The sequence below is a fragment of the Patagioenas fasciata genome, chromosome 4 (genome assembly GCF_037038585.1).
Source record: "Patagioenas fasciata isolate bPatFas1 chromosome 4, bPatFas1.hap1, whole genome shotgun sequence".
Lineage (NCBI taxonomy): Eukaryota > Metazoa > Chordata > Aves > Columbiformes > Columbidae > Patagioenas > Patagioenas fasciata.
Genome location: NC_092523.1, coordinates 69,334,347 through 69,348,350, shown reverse-complemented (window position 1 = coordinate 69,348,350; position 14,004 = coordinate 69,334,347).

The window sequence follows — 14,004 nt, the reverse complement described above, 5'->3', positions numbered from 1 at the left end:
GATTATTCATCATACCATAAAGAAGATGTACAGCGTTATCAAGGTATAGAAAATAATCAACAACTGAAAAAAAATAACAAGAACAAATCAAATGCAACTTCAGAGAAATTCATGTGAACATTCATTTCTAATTGCTTTCTTCCAGTAACTACCACCTGCTTTGTACAACCTGCACTCAATAGCAAGTGGCATTTCTCCCTCAGGGGATGCCATTGCACAAGCAGCACAAGGCTGACTCAGCAGCTGTCAGCAGGTCTGAGATGAGGTATGGACCGCTCCTTTCTCAGGAGGTAACAGAGTCCATTGGTGCATAACGCTCAGTCGCAGCCAGGGCGCAGCCATGCACCCTCCACAGGGACTGCAGGGGGTCAGAGGCTGTATAGGTGGGCTCCAGGCTATTGAAAACCTTCCCGGGGGGGAGGAGGTGGGGGAGGAAGTGTTCAGCATAAGTGCACTAGCTGCCTTTGGAAAAAGGTTTTTTAAATCTTTTCTGCTCCATTTTTCTGTTCTAGTCATATCCATTCACAGATTCAAAGGCAAGAAGCACAACTTCCACAGCCTTTGCTTTTCCCTCTAACTCTCTTTTTCAAAGCCTGGAGAATTTAGTCTCATGTACCATAGTTATAAGGAGGCATCTGTTTCACAGACAGAAAGAAAAAGACAGTTATTCCTGAGATAGCAACAGTAGTGGGTGACATAAGCCTTGACAGCCCCAGCAAGACAACTGCTCCCCAGGCTTCGGGGAAAGGTAGAAACCTGTGAGGTCTCTACTGGGAAAATTAATTTCTGTCTGCAACTCAATCTGCTCAAGGATGAACATATGCGTTGAAGCAAAAATGACAGGCAAAGACCAGAAAAAGCATCTTTTGTGCCACTTCAAAGGACTGGCCTGTAGGAGTCTCGTGCCCCACTTCAAGTTGAGATCAGCCCAGGTGCACCAGAGGAAGGCAGTAAAACAGATTCTGTACCACTCATGGCCAAGGAATGAAGCGTTCCTAACTATGACAGATCTGTCACAATAATTTGTCTTAATACAGAACCACAGTGACCAAAGTGAAGAGTGGGCAGTCAGCGAATGCAACTCCAATTATCAGATTTAATCACATTTTCTATTTCCAGTTTTCATGGAAACTGTTGGGATTTGCAAGTAAAACACGAACATAGCTACTGCATTGAAAGCAGAGCTACTTTCCCCTGAAACAAGAGAACAGGTTTAAATACATGCGTGTTAAAACAAGTAATGAAACTCAATACTTATTTACTGAATTATCAGTTGATATTTTGGTTTTTTAAGAAGTGCAGCTTATGTGCCAGCTCCAACTGAAATCATACTAACATTTGGTTTAATATTTATAAATCTAACCAGCACCGTTTTATGACCATCCATAGTTTCTCAAGGGCATCACAAATATGGACTAGTCCCTCAAGGTATAATTTTTAGTTTTCCCAAACTACATTGGAAATGCCTTGTTAACAGCCTTAGCCCAGCATAAGGCATGATTTATCTCACACCCTACCTGATCCATAGTGCAACATAAAAATGCAATACTGTAATTTTTTTCTGTCAGCAAAACACAGTTTCCTGATTTAAGAAAAACTGTTACTCCACACACCAGCCAAAAAGTTTCACCCTGTCACACCCAGATCTACCTTTTCCTGAGCTGGTGTGTGCATGCCCAAGACAGGCAGTTGCTTATACGATTCCCTAGTGATCTGCTCTTTAAATTTTCTTCCTTGCTATTGTTTCTAAATGAGCACAAGCATCACGCGTACTCGCTCCCAGCCTTCAGCAGCTACAAGGTCACACAGAATATCTTTGCTTCCTTTATTGAGGGCTGAGGTAATTCAATTACCTCATATTTGCCTTCAGCAATGAGCACATGCACAGTTACCATATGCTCTCTGCTCCCTCATTTCCTTCACGACTATGAGATCCTTACCTTATAAGAAACTCCAAGATGTCTTCCATTGTAAAAAATGATTTATATATTTTTAAGCTTTCTATACTTTAAAACAATCCACCTTATATATATATCCCAGTTCATGTAAATAAACCATGCCTAACTTAAGTAGCCCCCTTGCATATAAACTAGGGATCCCATTGAATTGTCAGGAAAACTAATAGAGAAATGACTGTGAAAATCTAAATAATATTTATCTTAGAAGTACTTACTTCCTCTTTTGCTAGAACAAATTTCCTCATACCATTATTTTTAAGAATGGAAATTATTTTTTTTCCTGCCAATAATAATTATTTTTCTTTATAGCAAGAAAATATTAACTATTCACACTTCTGTGATTTGAGCTACTTCTATGTCTTTGGAGTCTCTCCTTTGTTTGTAAAACATAATGAGCCCACAGGCTTAGAAAGCCATATCCCTTTTCATACATTGATAGATGGTGGCAATAAGAGCATGTGATGGCAATTAGTTGTTTGGCTTCAGCAAAGACAACACCACCATATATAACAAAACGGGGAGACTCACGAGAAGCAGACAACATAGTACAAAATACAAGACCCTTTTTTTGCCTCTGCACAGCACTCAGGGTGTTTTCAGAGGATATACAGCCTGCTGTGCCGTTTCTCTCCCAATTACCTACTGCCTCAGCTGTAATGACACCCAGTAGAGATCTTCAGAGTGAGCAGACAGAGGCTTGTCTGAGAGCCCCAGAAACATGGTGCACACTGCCCCTCACCTGAAATAATCCACGGCAGGCAACTTTCCAGAAACAACACCAACCTCTGGCCAGGGTCTTTGGAAAATGCTGAATGCTTGTTCCTGGGCAGCTTTGGAAATTAAAGTCTTCAGTGGAATTCTTCTGGTTTTGTCTGCTGGGCTAAATCAGTGTTTTCACTGGTGCTGGCTGGCAGACTGTATTGTTACATTTGTCTTCATGCTGCTGTAAAGCAATTGCAAATCTAATTACTGCCAAAGTGGCTCTCAGGGCTTTTGCACAGATGTTTTGTTTAATATTAAATCCAAATTTAAAAACGCACTAGCAGGGACCCATTAATAACAATTTGAGGTGTGAACTACTGCTCTCAAGAAGAAGAGCCACAGCTTTCAACCACCTTTCCACCTCCTCCGCTCTCACTACCTAATTCTTCAGGCAGTACCACTGTGCAAATCAGTAATTATCATCTCACCATTTATAGGTGACAGTTTTCATATTTGCCCAGCAACCATACTCAAGTGGGGCTTTCCCTCTCTGTCACTGCTGGCAAGAAAGACCCTGATTTGTGAAGCTTGATCTCAATGGGACAGCTTTGTTCATTTTCTGCAACTTGTGTCTTCAGTGGCACATATATAGTCCCACAGACACAACTGTGAGAGATAAAAAAATACCATTGAGAAAGTGCAAGAAGGAACTGAAACTAAGTCAAAATGCCTCAAAAAATCTATTTATAGTGTATTTGCTGCTTGTCCTGGTTTTGTTAAAAAACAAGTTTCTCTTTTAGTGAATTTGCCTGTCAGCTAAAGCTTCCATATTGGCTGCCTTTTCCTGGAAAACCGGATACATGTTTTGGTAAACATAGCAATGGAATGTGAAGTTCTGATAACAAATTGGTGACCAAGAAACTCACCAACGGAGTATAACATCCCATTCACGTGAATACTTCTTATAAAAGTGGGAGATCACAAGGATCTCATCACTTTTTCCCTTTTGCTTATGGACGACATCGGGAGAGGACCTTGCTAGTCGTCCCTGCGAACTGAGGCCTAGTGACAGACTGAATCCAGCTCCAGTTGGCTGCAGAGTCCAATCCAGGACTTTGGGTGCTGGCTCTGCAGTTACTGAGACTTTCAAGATTGGTTTTGTATATTTTGTATTATTTTCTCTATTCTTATCAGTAGCATTAGTAAAACATTTTTAATTTTTCCAACTCCCTTCTCTCTGTCCTCCTTTCCCTCCCGATCGCCTGTGCTGAGTGGGAAGGGGGAAGAGGGAGGGACTGAATGGGGAAACAGGGGGAGAGGGGGTTAACAATACATCTGCCGCGGTTTTATTGTCACCGCACAATCTAAACCCTCGACACTGCTCTATGAGGCACACTTTTTTTCTAAATACATAAGGGTAGGCTTTGATTAAGTTGCTCTTTTAAGCACAGTGTAATGTTTCACAGTAACACCTTCAGCATAAAAACCTTGTAGTCTTGAAACCCAAAAAGAATGTACCAAAAAAGGTGCCACGTTTTTCATAGAGGTTGACTCCAAAATTGTGAAGAGCACAACTCTGACCAACACGAAGAAAAATATCATTGAAAGTCTTGACACTCTCTGTTCTTCATTCTTTCTCTATGTATTTTGACCCACACCTCAAGATATGACATTAAATATAGGTTAGAAGAGTCTTAAATGAACCATTAGGTCATTTATTGTCCAGCTCTCACAGCACTTTACATTACATGATCAGAAGGTTATACAGAGGGAGTTATTGAATTAGTTTTCCAAGCTTTTTCCATTTCTGAGGAATACAAGGAGTGTAGAAGACAGTACAATAACAAAAACATAAAATAGTTTATTTTTCTGACTTTAAAGAGTTTTTTTTTTACTTCAAGTTTAGCTTCTTCAGAGTCTTGGATGTCATTAATGAATTTAAAATCAGGCAGTGGTACTCCCCTTCTAGTTCCATCATCGACTGCTTTGCACTACTCATGTTGTTTGGAGGAAGTGGAATAACCTTCTGAACAGCCCCTTGCCCTTGGTGCCTTCTAAAAGCCAGAAAATGTTTTTATTCCTGACCCCGTCAAAAGAAAAACCTAGAAGAGCAATCTGTGAAATACACTTTCCAACCATTCTTCACCAGGTCAATCACACTGTGGAAGCATGATGCCAGCAATTGTGGAGCTTCACAAACTAGAACGCATGAAACCCACCCACAAACTCTTGAAAATACTGATCTTGGGGTGGGAAAAGGAGGAGACATCATGTCATTCACAAGTCACAGAATCACAGAACGTTAGGAATTGCAAGGGACCTCAAAAGATCATCTAGTCCAATCCCCCTGTCAGAGCAGGAACGCCTAGATGAGGTTACACAGGAAGGTGTCCAGGTGGGCTTTGAATGTCTCCAGAGTAGGACACTCCACAACCCCCCTGAGCAGCCTGTTCCAGTGTCTGTCACCCTCACTGAAAAGTTTCTTGTCAAATTTAAGTGGAACCCTTTGTGTTCCAGTTTGAAGCCATTGCCCCTTGTCTTACCAGTGGTTGTCACTGAGAAGAGATTGGCTCCATCCTTGTGGATGTGCGTGGGAGGCCTGATCGTGCCCACAGCCACCAGGAGCTTTCAGTGGCACATCAGCCCCAGGAACCTGCATTCATTTGTTTTGTTTTCAAACAACTGCAGGCAAGTCAGGCTTGCTAATGATTCAGTGCCACATGCAGGAGCTGCTTCTGGAGATACCTGAGGAAGCATGAGGACAGTGGAGCCTTGGCAGTATTTCTTCCATAAAAGGAAACGTGCATGACACACAACAGTTAACTTTTTCCTGACCTAACCAGGTAGTCCTGAGTATCATTGAAGAGACAACAGAACAAAGGTGTAGGGGACTTGGGAAAGTATGGCTCATGGGGATCGAGGTGAGGCACTTCTCAGAGAAAGGTGATAAGAAATCTGCTCCTCTGTTAGCTTAACTCTACTGAAGTTGGTAGCTTGTAATAGCAGGAGAGAAGAATGATATCCAAGACTCAAAAATTATAAACAGTAAAAATGATACACAGCTTGTCAGTGAGGAAAATGTGGATTCTCTTAAGCATGGTTTGGTTTATGTCTGAAAGACTGTAAATTCTTCTTTTCATCTTTTTTTAGACCTTTCCTTCTGAAGGAAAAGTTGGAATGCTGTATGGTATCATTGAAGACAAGAGGAAACTTTGAGAAGTGGGAATATAAAAACCGAGCAACTGGCGATGAGATTTGTTCGCATAATAAGTTCCAGTATCAAATGGAAAATATTTCATGAAGCTAGAGTCATCAGCCTGAAAGTCTAAGAACCAGTAGTGCAAAATCCATGAGAAGATCAAGATGCTTTCCAGGTAAACATGAAAATTCAGCAAATTTCTAATTCCAACCAGGCAGGGGGTGTGTAAGGCTTATTCAGGTTCCAAATCCTTTTCTAAACAAAACTGGAAACCAGTTGGGAGTTCCATCTGGAAAAAAAAAATCCAGAAAAATAAATGCTGTCAAGCATAGGTGCTTATTTGAAGTTACTCAATTGCCTTGCTTTGTAATATTTGACTAAAAGCTTCTTGACAGCTTCACATTCATGATTTCAGAGACTTTCACTTCTGATCTAAGAGTATCTGGAAAAATCATCTTTCATAATATGGCACTGTACCTACTTTGTTCTGTATTGATAACAACAGAAGATTTGTAGATGGGGAGGAAATTTTCTGCACAATTTAGAACTTTAGAAGAAGTTTCAACTGAATTTTATGCTAAAAATAAGTCAAAAATTAAAGTTTCAACTGGGGTGAGATTCTCATGTTTAAAGTCAGCTAGTTTGGTTCTCAACTGCGTCTGAAACCATTTCCTTTGTGAAAGCCTCACCTTTATGAAGAAACAGATTTTAAACGAGATTCTGTGAGCACAAAAAAAGCAGATGTTAGTCTTTCTGTTTGAGGAATCATGACAGAGAACCAGAAGGCATTCTACAGAGCGCTGGGGGAGAAGGAAACTCAAGCCTTCTGAAATCCTGTGTGCTGCTTAGAGCAACAGCACTCCTAGAAAAAGGATGAAGGAACTTCATGCAAGTCTAATGAAACAGGACTAGAGAGTCTAACTCAAATGTATAGTGATGGAGATGGAAGGTGTCCTTACGTGTAGAGATTCAGCTCAACTTAAACACGTTATTTCTTCAGGTGTTTAAAGATGAAGGCTTTACTTCAGTACAATTGAGTCTGGTTTTGCCAAGTCACAAACTTGTAACAATTCTCCCACTGACTTGCAGAAGAAAGCCAAAGCGAATCCTTTCATCTTCAGCTTATTCCCGTTCCCGAGCAGCTGGCCTCCTCACCTGCTCCAAGCCACTTCTTTTTAACTTTCTTTTCAAGCTTCACAACAAAATGGAAGGCTTTGAAAATGATTGCCTTCCTTGACTTTTTATGTTGAGAGAACTCCTGGCACAAACAAATTTAGAATCAAAAACCGAGTTAATTTGATATAGCCTGCTTCCTACTAGTAATTACAGAACTACTCCCTACCTGATTTCCTTATCTTTTTCTCAAACTATTTCACTGAAAGAAGTCACGGCCAAACGAGCAGATGCTTCTCAGAAATGTTTATTTGCAAAGGAGATGTTTTCTTATGTGAGACAAACTGTTCTGAGATTCAACATGCTTGGAGATAATTAGATATTGCTCCTACTATTTCTTCCTTCCAAGCTTTGGCTTTATTTATCTCAGCTCTGTAGTTCTCCTACAACAGAGACTCCTCAGCTGACTCCTTTTTTCCCTCAACCTGATGGAATCCAATTAGAAAACAAACTTCCACACATGATCTTTCACCTTCTAGGGCACAGTTTGTGGGGTTTGGGCCAGCCTCAGAGCGAAAAGACAGCTTCAATTTCATACATCCCTCCTGGCAAGCTGTGAAGCCCATATAGTCATGGTTCTGCTTTTAAAATCCCATTTCTTTGTGCTTTTATGAATTTGCAATGCAAGTAACTAGGAAAATATGAAAGATAAAGAATACACTATATCACATAACCGAATACATCCAAATAGTGAAACATTAGTAACTGATTCTGTTATATCAGTGAATAGCTTGTCCAACAATTATTGTATACATTTTATAGCCATTTACCTATTTCACAGTAAATTTTAAATATAGAATGTGATTGACAGTTTTACACAGATCTTAAGGAGATTAGAGTGTCCACAGAAAAATTAAAAATACTGCTCAGCTTACAAAAAAAAAAAAAAAGTAGTGAAAGAAAATCTCTTATACCAAAAATCTGAAGAACTAGGCACTTTATCCATCAAATGGAATGTACAGCCCAATAAATTTGTTTATTCCAGCAAATATTCCTGATAAATTAATCTTACCACCTGAAAGTACCTTCCAAAAGGCAGTAATCTAATAAAACATGAAATTGAGCTCACCTAATTGGTAGGTAGGTGTAGAGGAGATAAATGGCATTTTTGCAAGCCATAAAACTTCAAAACCAGCAGTAGCCATTACACTTGATTTAAGGAAGCTTCAGATCTCTTGGAGCATATAGCCTTCTTTCCTACAACAGACTTGCAAGCACATGCCAGCACAGAGCAGGCAGAGCACAAAATCCGTCACACTCTGTTTAGTTGTTTTACTCCTCAAATACTGCTTCTCAAATCAGCAGCACAGAAACATGATGTAGCTTTAAAACATTCAGTTCAAATGCAAGATTCAAGTTGTATTAACAGAAAAGTTGACAGACCATAATGCTTGCCCTGGTACGAAGTGATTTTTAACCACTTTTAAGTTTGCTCCTACCATGGGTTATTCACATCCTGCATTAAAAACTTGGTTTTTAATACACAGCTATCTCCATTTTATTTTAAATGAAGAAAGCCATTTGAGATGCATGGTTTCTGACATCACAAGCAATTAAGCCTTTCTAGATTCTTCATTTGTAAGTAGATAGAACTGCCAAACGCAAGGAGGTGGAAAAAACAGCAGATTTGGGGAGTGGAGCAACAATGTGTATACATGACTCTAGAAAGATTCTTCTGTGGCTAGTGACCATATATTCTGCCACCTATGCAGCATTGTCCAGCCTCCTTGTTCTCCTCTTTACCAGTCTGGTTACTGTGTTAGATGAGGAAGTCTGTTGATCAAAACAAACCACCAGGCAGCTATGGGGAGCAGAGCTCATGTTCAAAAGCTACTTGTTTTGCTCTGCCTTTGCTGTAAATTTCTCACAAACACCATTGATTTTGGCCCTCCCTATAATGTAATCTGGAATGGAAAGGCACACGTTGTCTGTTATGCTGTTGCCTAATACACAGGAAAGCTGCACAGACTGTAAGAAAAAACAACATGCTCCGGGACCAAATGGTGATCTTGGAAAGGATTAGTTTCCTGTGCCCTGTGGAAAGACCAGGCGTACTTATGGTATTTTTTGATATGCATTTCTGCAGCCTGTTCTTAAAGACTGCAGAGTCTGACAGACTTTCAGAATTTCAGTCTTTCCAATCTACACTAGCATTTCAGTATCCTTACCTTTGAAAAATCTTAGCGAGCCCTCTGAATTTTCTTCAGTTTAAGCCTGTTTATTCTTGCTTTGCCAATAGCAGTCAGGCAGAACACGCTGTTCCCTTCCACCCTGCAACAGTCTGTAAATATGTGCAAAGGATGGATCCTCTCAATCCTCTCGCTTCAAGCTAAAGAACATTGTTTTGCTTCCTCTTTCCTCACAGGTCACATTTCTACACTTCCAACCACTCTTTTTTCCTCTGTCTACGTATTCTGCAATTTGCACACAGTTTTCTTGGATTTTGGTACCCAAATGCTCTAGGACTTTACACCTGATACTCAAGGAAAAGCCTTAACAACACAGAAGAACTCTTTCATCTCCCTCCCAGGCTGTATGTCTCATTTACACCCTCCAACAGGATTAACAGGATTTTTCTTTTCGCAGTTTTTCCATGCAATTGTCCTCCTTTTCTGTACAAATGCTACCCAACCAGCTCACCTCATGCCACTGTTATTCCTAAGTACAGTCATTTTCATTTGTACCTGTTGATGAAGTTTTATTCTTTTCAGGCTACACCTCCAGTTTGTCAAGATAATTTTAAATCCTGAGCTTATTATTCTCCCACATATGTTTGGTACCCTCTCTGCTTAATGTCCCCTGAGGATCTAAGAATAAACAAAAGATGACTGAATATCAACAACTATCACCATGCATTATATTTTGTTCCTAGAAAAGTCAGACATTTCCATACCAAGGAACACCTGCATTCAAATCCACCCTCCTACACATAATCAGATTGGGAATTCAGAATTTAAGTTTTTAAGGCTTTTGTTTGTACACTATTACTCAACAGCAGTGAGATTTTCGCTTCTCCAGAACTAAACCAACATTAAATTAGAAGAATTTATCTCTCTAGTGTTTTGTCATTTCAACTTTTATGCTTGTTCTTTCTTATTCCATCTACAGAACTGCTGCCTCATTTTATAACTCCCTAGCTTGAAAAATGCTTCACTGGTGAAATGCAATTATAGTAATGGTTGAAAGATAGACACATATTTATTTTGAGAAATTAGCTTCGTGCTGACAATGAGACCCATTGCTTAAGAATAAGAAAAGCATCTCCTGAGGATGCTTCTCATCTCAAAGAAACCTTACTTGTTTATTGCACCTAAGAGCAGTTTGTCAAGATCTTTGTATTTATACAAATTTCTCTCAAGGTTATCTCACAGATGTTCAGCAATCAATTGAAAATGGCAGTGACAAAACAGAGAAAGCTTTTGCTCACAAAGTGATTTTTAAGTTAGAGCTAACTCATATAACCTCGTTCAGTGCACAGCCAGAAACAGATCCAGGCATGGCCCGCAATGATTTAAGGACTCACAATACTCCCAGAGACTGGGCTGTACTCAGCCTTGGGAATCCCACAAAATAAAAGAAACATTAACAGGCTTCTCTTGGCAGCGTGAGATAGAAGAGAGCATTTCCAGGACATTAAAGGCTGGCTACTCTCCTAACAGGGGACTTGGGGAAGAGTGCTGGCTGTGTGCCAGTCCCACATCATCTAGGAAGTCCATCCACAAAAGATGAGGTCTTAGAGCACTACTTTCCACCTTTTAAGGCATTTATATTACCAAGGCAACAGCAAAGAACCTTCACAAAATTCAAAATCAGGACAAATAGATCCACAGTTTTATCTGTCATCTCTCTACTTCTGAGATGCAGAGCAGCAGATGCCTAACGGCACCACTTGGCAATGCTGGCCAGCAGCAGACAGGCAACATGACTATCCCATCTGACTGTGAACAAGTCCTCAACAGACAGATCAATTAACCAAACTGGAACTTGTTGCCAGCACCTTCATGGCTAAACAGGGAATCATAAATGAGGCCAAGGATCTGCTGCAAGAGAGACAGCCCAGGCAGTCCTAGAGCCAAGTGAAGTACAGGCCCAGTTGTAGGGCTTACAAGAAGGCACCCAACTCTATCAGCTTCTCAGAAGGAAGACCAAAGCAAGACTGTATGACAACGCCAGTCTGGGGAGAAGGGAGGGAGCAGGGGAAAAGTATAGTGAAGAGAATCAGCATCAAGGTCACTACCACAGATGTCAAACATATAACATAGCAATCTATACAGTTAAAGAGAAAAAACACCTGAAAGCAAAGTTACAAATCTCCAGTCTCATTGCAAGAGGTATGAGAAACTATGGAGCCCAAATAAGGGTGGGTCAGATTCAGAGTCTCAAGTCAGATGGTCTGGGAATCATACCTTAATGCAGGCTCTATACGGTGTTAAACAGATGTCTCAATACGTTCCATCAAAGTGATCCTTGAAAAGGTTATAAAAAGGGCCATGACCTAATGACTAGTTATGTAGTAGTCAGCTTAAAACAAAACAATTGACTTAACATTAATCCTAGCATTGTTTTTTGTTTGTTTGTTTGTTTTTTTTGTGGTTGGTTTGTTTGTTTTTCTCCCAGACAAAGGAGGTCATTGAAAAGTAAAACAGAAGACATGCAGACAGATAGATAGCTGTATACATGTGGAGACTTTGAAAAAAATTTCAGAAGTTGGAGTCCTCTAATCTCTCTACATCCCACTGTCCCCCCAGAAACGTGCATTGTAGTGTAGGGCCAGCCATGCAAGCCACAAGGACATGGATAAATACCCCTAAAAGTACCCAGAACAGGAGAGACTCCTTCACTGGAATGTGGAAAGTTGGACTCACCAGGACATCCAGTAATCAAGAACAAAACTACGTGTCTGTAAAAATTTGCATACTACCTGATAGCTGGAAAAGGTCAGTAACAATGAGGGAAAGTAATTAAAACCTCAAGCTAAGTGTTGGGTTTTTTCTTTCCTTTTCTTTCATCAGCTGCAATGACTAACAACTTCTTCAGTTTAAAATAAACTTTTTCTCCCCATGTTTGAAAAGCATAAAAGTGAAGAAAAGCAAATAATTCAACCAGTTTGCCTTGAATAATTTTTCCTCTAAATATGCTTTGGTTTCTAGTCTGTACAACTGAGTCAGTATCAGAGTATGTAAATTGTGGGGAGGCTGAATCACAGGGATGAGACAGTTCCAGGCAGTTTGCATTTGAAAGGAACATTTTGTAAGATGTCACCTTTTGTTTGTCACCTTTTCCCAAGCTAAATGTAATGTTACAAATAATGCTAACTCTTATTCAAATCTCTCTCTTTTATATCAAAAATAAGAGCCTGTAATTGTTCAGAGGCAGTTTCAAACACATTTTCAAGTCATTGAGATACAGAAGTAGGTTGTTTCTGATCTGCTGGTTTGACAACTAAATACCTGTCATTCATTTAACAAGGCTACACCACAAGGTATATTTGTTTCTCTGCCCTCCACAGATCAACTTTCATAGTGACTGCAATGGGAGAACTCTCTTGGGAAGCAGCCAAACCAAGTAAATAAAAAAGCCAAGTATGTTGTTTGCAAACCCAGTCCTGTAATCCTGGCTTACTGAGCACTGCTGAGCCGCAGTAGTTCCATTTGAGCTGTCCAGACACTGACAGACTGTTGAAAACAAGTACAAACTGTAAAATAGGACCCAACTTTTTTTTTTTTTCTGCAGCTGTCGGCACATTTGCCTGCTGTTAGTCCTCTGCTAACAACTTGCCCTGCCCCATATTTATTCCACCTAGAGCATGTGTCATAATAAGGCACAAGACTACAGAACTGCAAGGTAAGTAAATGTGAAAATATTTGTGTCAATATGGAAGCTGAAGTTTTTGTTGGCTGACAAGTCAGGAAACCCCAGAAGTCCAAGCTCAGCTTTACATTCCAGGCTGTACTATACATAGGTTTCTCCTGCTCCTTGGAGCACCCAGAGCGCAGGACACTGGTCACTTACAGTTTCATTCAATTGTCTCTTATTTGCATAGTTTGCATTTATTAACAAATACGGACCTCTGTTTTCCTCCATCTGGAGACACAGCATGTTTGACAAGTCACCAGCCAACCTGAAATTGCTTTCCTGGGGCTGTGACCAGAGCTACAGTGGCTCAATAACCAGGTAAGTAGTGACAATATCCAAATGTGTGCTGATCAGTTGGAATTAATAGCCAGATGGACCCCATTCCCAGACATGTGCTATCACTAAATTAAACACATTCCTCCTGTCATCTCATCACCTTCCCTGCACCTGGGATTCCTTTGGACTAAGAAAGTAAAGCAAAGTTCAGGCAGTGCAAACTTATGCTCCTCACAGCCAAGCTCTCTAGATTGCCTTTTTCAGATCAGTCAACACATTTATCATTGGAATCAATTTCTGAAGTGACATGCCACATTCCACACTGAAAATGCAGTTTGATTCCAAAGCAACTCGATCCAAGAACCTTCACTTTACTTTAGCTGCTCTGGTTTAATGACAAAAGGCACTTTTTCCACCTGGAAACAGCACAAGTGAAGCAGAAGAACAAGCACCACACTATTTTCCATCCTTCTGAACTTTCACACAGACCTACAAAACAACAAAGTCCATAATTTGGTTGATGCTGCACCTGGAGAAACACACCCCAGGCCAATGTCACCGCTTTAAAAGGCTGAAAGATTTATTAACATGTCTTGGAAACAAGCAGCTATACTGCAGTCTGTGCCATGGTCTAAAGATCTCCAAGCTGACTTTAACCTGGGAACCAGAAGCAGATTGACTGCAGCAATGACAGATTAACCCTCACTGAGCTCTGTGCCAGCCCAGCCAAGCTGCCAGCTCACGTAAAGCTAGTGCAGCACCCTGCTGAGGTGCCAGCAGTCTGCTGCTGTAGATACCCATCTTTTTTTCTGTGCGTCTGGCTCAACAAGAAAGGAAGAC